Source organism: Leuciscus leuciscus, assembly GCF_965113295.1.
Source record: "Leuciscus leuciscus genome assembly, chromosome: 10".
In the NCBI taxonomy this organism is placed as follows: Eukaryota; Metazoa; Chordata; class Actinopteri; order Cypriniformes; family Leuciscidae; genus Leuciscus; species Leuciscus leuciscus.
In genome coordinates, this window is record NC_138734.1 from 2531191 (window position 1) to 2537190 (window position 6000).

At 45.9% G+C, this 6000-nt stretch overlaps 1 protein-coding gene across 2 annotated transcripts in view; it reads left to right on the plus strand.

The window, feature by feature from the left end:
- The window catches only part of abcc8b (ATP-binding cassette, sub-family C (CFTR/MRP), member 8b), a 98352-nt gene that overhangs the window by 70259 nt on the left and 22093 nt on the right, over positions 1 to 6000 (plus strand). The gene's annotated exons all lie outside the window — the stretch shown is intronic.

The window sequence follows — 6000 nt, forward strand, 5'->3', positions numbered from 1 at the left end:
AATCACAAATGATTTACTTTTAGCTTCTGACCAAGGCTGTATCTCAATACTAGTTTTACTTGATCTTAGTGCTGCGTTCGATACTATAGATCACACAATACTCTTAGATCGACTACAAAATTATACTGGTGTTCAAGGACAAGCACTAAGCTGGTTCAAATCATACCTATCTGACCGCTACCATTTTGTCTATTTAAATGGAGAAAAATCGATCATAACTCCAGTAAACTATGGAGTGCCGCAGGGATCTGTATTAGGCCCCCTGTTATTTTCAATATATATGATGCCACTTGGAAATATTATAAGGAAACATGGAATTAGTTTCCATTGTTATGCTGATGACACTCAAATATATATTTCATCACGGCCGGATGAAAACGCTACATTTTCCAAATTGACAGAGTGTGTTAAAGATATAAAAGATTGGATGACGCGTAATTTTCTTTTATTAAATCCAGACAAGACAGAGGTAATACTTATCGGTTCAAAAAACCGCCCACAAAACCTCGCACAATACAACTTTAACATCATAGGATGTCCTGTTACTTTATCCTCTACAGTAAAAGACCTGGGTGTTATACTCGATTGCAACCTGTCTTTTGAAAATCATATTTCTTATGTTACAAAAACAGCCTTTTTCCACCTTAGAAACATTGCTAAGCTACGTAATATGCTATCAGTATCTGATGCAGAAAAGTTAGTTCATGCATTCATGACCTCGAGACTGGATTACTGTAATGCTTTATTAGCTGGTTGTCCTGCATCCTCAATAAACAAGCTACAGTTAGTCCAAAATGCCGCCGCTAGAGTTCTTACGAGATCAAGAAAATATGATCATATAACACCGATTTTATCATCACTGCATTGGTTACCTATAAAGTTCCGTATTAATTACAAGGTATTGCTACTGACTTATAAAGCCCTAAACGGCTTAGCTCCAGTCTATTTAACGGATCTTCTATCGCCCTATAATCCATCGCGCTCTTTGAGATCACTAAATTCAAGGCTTTTGGTCATACCTAGGATATCCAGAACCACCAAAGGAGGGAGAGCATTTTCACATTTGGCTCCAAAACTCTGGAATAGTCTTCCTGATACTGTTCGTTGCTCAGACTCGCTCTCCCAGTTTAAAACTAGATTAAAGTCGCATCTCTTCAGCCAGGCATTCATATAATCCTACAGTTCAAACTACAATCCGGCCTCTATCCAATGCCAGAGGAGAACTGGCCCCCGACTGAGCCTGGGTTCTCCCAAGGTTTTTTTTTTTCTCCATTAAGGCACCTGATGGAGTTTTAGGACACCATTAGGTCACTTGATGGAGTTTTTCGGTTCCTTGCCACTGTTGCCTTTGGCTTGCTCAGTTGGGGATATTTTGGGGATATTTAATTTAATTTTATCAATCAATAAATTCCTCTTGAAACAAACTTTGTTGTATTATTTTAATTTAATACTGTGAAGCTGCTTTGATGCAATCTGTATTGTGAAAAGCGCTATACAAATAAACTTGACTTGACTTGACTTGACACACACACACACACACACACACTAACCGAACCCCTAAACCTACCAATCACACACACACACACACACACACACACACACTAACCCGAAACCTAAACCTACCCATCACGCACACGCGCACACGCACGCACGCACACACACACAAAAACACAAACATACACACACACACACTAACCCGACCCCTAAACCTACCCATCACACACACTCACACACACACACTAACACAACCCCTAAACCTACCCATCACACACACACACTCACACACACACACACACACACACACACTAACACAACCCCTAAACCTACCCATCACACAAAACTTTATGCATTTTTACATTTAAAAAAAAAAAAATATATTTTTATACCAGAAATGAGGATGTCCCTAAAGGAGGTTTTTGTCAGGTTTTGGCCACTTCTGGGTACAGATTTGTCCCCAAAATATAGTTAAGTTAAGCAAAATACACACACACACACACACACACACACAGCAGTAACTTCAGGCTCTGTAGTCTCGAGGGTCTGACCGCAGATGTTTGTCTCGCTCGAGTCCCAGTAGACTGTGTGTCCACAACTTTTCTCTGGTAAAAGTGTTTCACATTTTCATAGAATTTTCATAATAGGGTAATTCCCGTTCAAAGGTTGGGTCTGTAAGATTTTTGGTTTTTGAAATAAATCAAGGGTGAGTTCACACTCGTCAGGTTTGGTTCGATTGTTTATTTATAAGTAACGTTTCGGTTAAGTATGTAACCCACGCTCCCTGAGGAGGGAATGGAGACATTTTGTCAGTGAATGACAAAATGGGAATCAATCCAGTCACGAGGGCTGACCAACCGGGCAGGAGGAACTCAGGGTCTAAGAAGAACTCATCTGAGTTTAATAGCGCATGTATCCAATCCATGGAGTGGAATGGCGCAGCAAGCGATGACACCGAGCAGGTCCTGCTTATCGGCTAGTGGAAGCGAGTACATGAGAGGACGCTGGCTCAACGTGAAGATTATAGAATCTGTTCTGTGAAAAGTGTTGGGTGTCGCTCAGCCTGCAGCTCTACAGATGTCTGTTAGCGAGGCGCCACGCGCTAAAGCCCAGGAGGAAGCCACACTCCAGGTGGAGTGAGCCCTCACCCCAAGGGGGCATGGTCGACCTTGCGATTGGTAAGCCAAGACAATGGCATCCGCTATCCAGTGAGACAACCTTTGTTTGGAGAGAGCCTTTCCCTTCAGCTTCCCACCACTGAGCTTACTGGACAGAGCAGTGCCAAGGCTGGGTCTGCCTCCTCTGAGGGCAGCGCTTGCAGGTTCACCAGCTGGTCCCTGAAAGGAGTGGTGGGAACCTTGGGCACGTATCCAGGCCGGGGTCTCAAGATCACGTGAGAGTTAGCTGGCCCGAATTCCAGGCACGCTTTGTCAACCGAAAATGCCTGCAGGTCCCCTACCCTCTTGATGGAGGCTAAAGCGACCAGGAGCGTCTTCATTGACAGGAACTTAAGGTCCACTCATCACAATGGCTCAAAGGGAGCTCTCTGCAGGGCTGATAAGACCACTGCGGGGTCCCAAGAGGGTATAAGAGGAGAGTGAGGAGGATTTAGTCTTCTCGCCACCCTCAGGGACCTGGCGACCAGGTCATGCTGTCCCACCGTTTTCGAGTCCACAAGGTCATGGTGCACAGAGATGGCAGCCATGTAAACCTTCAGGGTGGAAGGAGACAGCCTTCGTTCCAACCCTTCTTGGAGGAAGGAGAGCATGGACCCGATTTTCTGGGGTCTTCTTGGTTAGAATAACACCAGGTGACAAAGAGGTTCCACTTCAACGCATAGGCGTGTCTCATAGACAGGGCCCTAGCGGAAGTGATGGTAGCCACCACCTGAGGTGGTAGGATACTCAAACCTGCCACATCCCGTCCAGGACCCACACATACAGGTTCCATAGATCGGGACGTGGGTGCCAGAGGGTGCCCAGTCTCTGAGAAAGGAGGTCCTTCCTCAGAGGAATTGGCCAGGGAGGGTCAATGTCGCGAGGAGCACCAGTTCGGAGAACTGTCAATGAGGCACAACCAAAAGGACCTGCTCCTCGTCCTCCCTGCATCCTCGAGCCTCCCTGAAGGCTTACTGGGGGAAACACATACCTGCGGAGGCCCCGCGGCCAGCTGTGTGCTAGTGCATCCGTGCTGAGGGTCCCCTCGGTCAGGAAATAAAACAAGCGGCAATGGGAAGAGTCTAGGAAGGCAAACAGATCTACCTGTGGTTCGCCAAACTGTTCCCAAATCAGCTGAACCATCTGGGGATGGAGTCTCCATTCCCCAGGAAGTGGCTGAAACCATGAGAGCTTGTCGGCTACATGGTTTAGCTCTCCCGGGATGTGAATTGCTCGAAGCAACCTCAGATGCTTCTGACTCCATGGGAGGAGATGGCGGGTGAGTTGCGACATACGGCGGGAAGGTAGACCACCTTGTCGGCTGACGTACGCTACTGTCGCTGTATTGCACATGGCACCCCCGTCTGTGGTGGAGGCATCTGTTGATACAACAACATGCTTGGAAACTCATTCTAAGGGCACTCCGGCCCGAAGAAAGAAGAGGTTCAACCACGGGGTGAAGGTCTGACAGCAGGCCAGAGTAACTGGTACTCGGAGTGTGCCCTGTTGCCATACCCATCTCAGGCCTCGATCGCGAAGCCAGTGCTGAAGTGGTCTCATATGAAGCAGGAGTGGCAACCGCTGCGGACACCATATACTCCAGGAGTCTCAATTATTCCACTGAATAATTTCAGTGGAACCGCATTCTTGCCCTTGAATTGACTCAGACAATTCAGCAGTGACTGCGCTTCTGTTCATTACATGCCCACCATTCGTGAGGATTCCTCATGGTGGGAATGTCAGGCATCTGAAAAAAATCTTGAATCTCATCTTTATTGGTAGTTGGCTGCTTTGTCTCATTATTAGCTCACCTGAAGTTTCTGAATGCTTTGTCTCGCTGTCGTGCAATAATTTAGCGAGAAAGCATCCTCTCTGGCTTTCTCTGGTAGAAACAGCAAACCGTGGATCCAACATGCACTAAGGCTGTCACTTTACGATCGAAAATCGATTGCACAATTGATCGGACCAACCAACGCAAGTTTCGAAAACGAAAATAGGGAATCAATTTTAACGGTCTTCTCTCGGAGCGCGTCCAGCTCGTCACGATACGCCCGTAGCGAACACGCGTCACACAGCGACTGCAGGCTCTGACAAACACCCTTAACAGCAAATTATCCTAATGCATAATGTGTCTCTTTTTACAACAAAACTGTGAATTCTGCCGGTATGCAGGCAGTCTCATGCATACAGATACAGATTCGGGCTACGGTCTACAATCGCCTACGTAGGCGAAATTTGTTTGACATTTCTAATCGTAAACAGCCATGTTGAAGCCTGCAGTAATGTTTTTCATTTATGTTATGGTAGTCCACTCTGCTCATTGTTTTTCGAGAATGTTGCACTCCTGTTTGTCATTGTGCATGAAACTTCACGGCAATAAATCATCAGGAATATTTGCTGACTTGTGCACGTCTCAAGCACCGTCTTTACGTTCGTCCTAATGTCTGTTAGTTGTCCGTGGATTTGCCCAAATTTGGCGTTAAAAATGGAAATGTCTTTAGACATGGAAAATCTATTTTACAATGGATTCAATGAACACTTATGTCTCAAAAATTGAACAGGATTTTTTCACAAAAGTGATAGCCCTAGCATGTACGCGCAAATAGGTAGAGATTTGGCTACGGTTTCAGAGTCCAGTTTAAACCGCATAACCAGCTGTTTCCGAACTGTCTCTTTGAATGCCTGAGTGGCTGTGAGATCACCCACGCTGGGCCGGGTGAGAAGAGACAGTGTTTTCTGTCAGATTGATAAGCACTGGATATAGAAAGGACAGGCCAACGTGCAGCTCTCCACACATGATTGTTGTCGCCTTAGCCAGCGGACTCAGTATGGGAAGCAGCTGTTTAATCAGATCCCAGCAAGATGACTTTATTGCCAGAGTTTTTCGATACTGGACATTACTTACCGCTTCCTGGCAGCGTCAATGGCCTTCGATAGCACAGGTAAATCCAAACCTGCCTTAACTGCAAGCTGTAACATGTGTCCGCTGCAACCAATGTAGAGGGGCAAGGCCTCACAGATTTCCATGGCCAAGTTCATATTGTTTGCGTTGTCATGAACTGTGCAGAATATGCATAACTCCCACTCATTAATGGTTTCTGTGAGCTTCTGTTCAATGTTGACAGCAGTGTGTCTCCCTGGCATGATAGTGGTGCCTAACACCCTTGATTTCATCTCTCATAGTTCATTGCTGTAGTGAGCCGTTATTGTTATATATGGATCCATGGTGCAAGAAGTCCAGAGATCAGTAGTGAGGGAGATGTTCTTGCCTTTCATTTCAGACGCAATGTCCGCTTTTAGAGAGTCGTATTTGTGGCCAATTTCTTTCCAGAGTGTAGCATTCAATGGA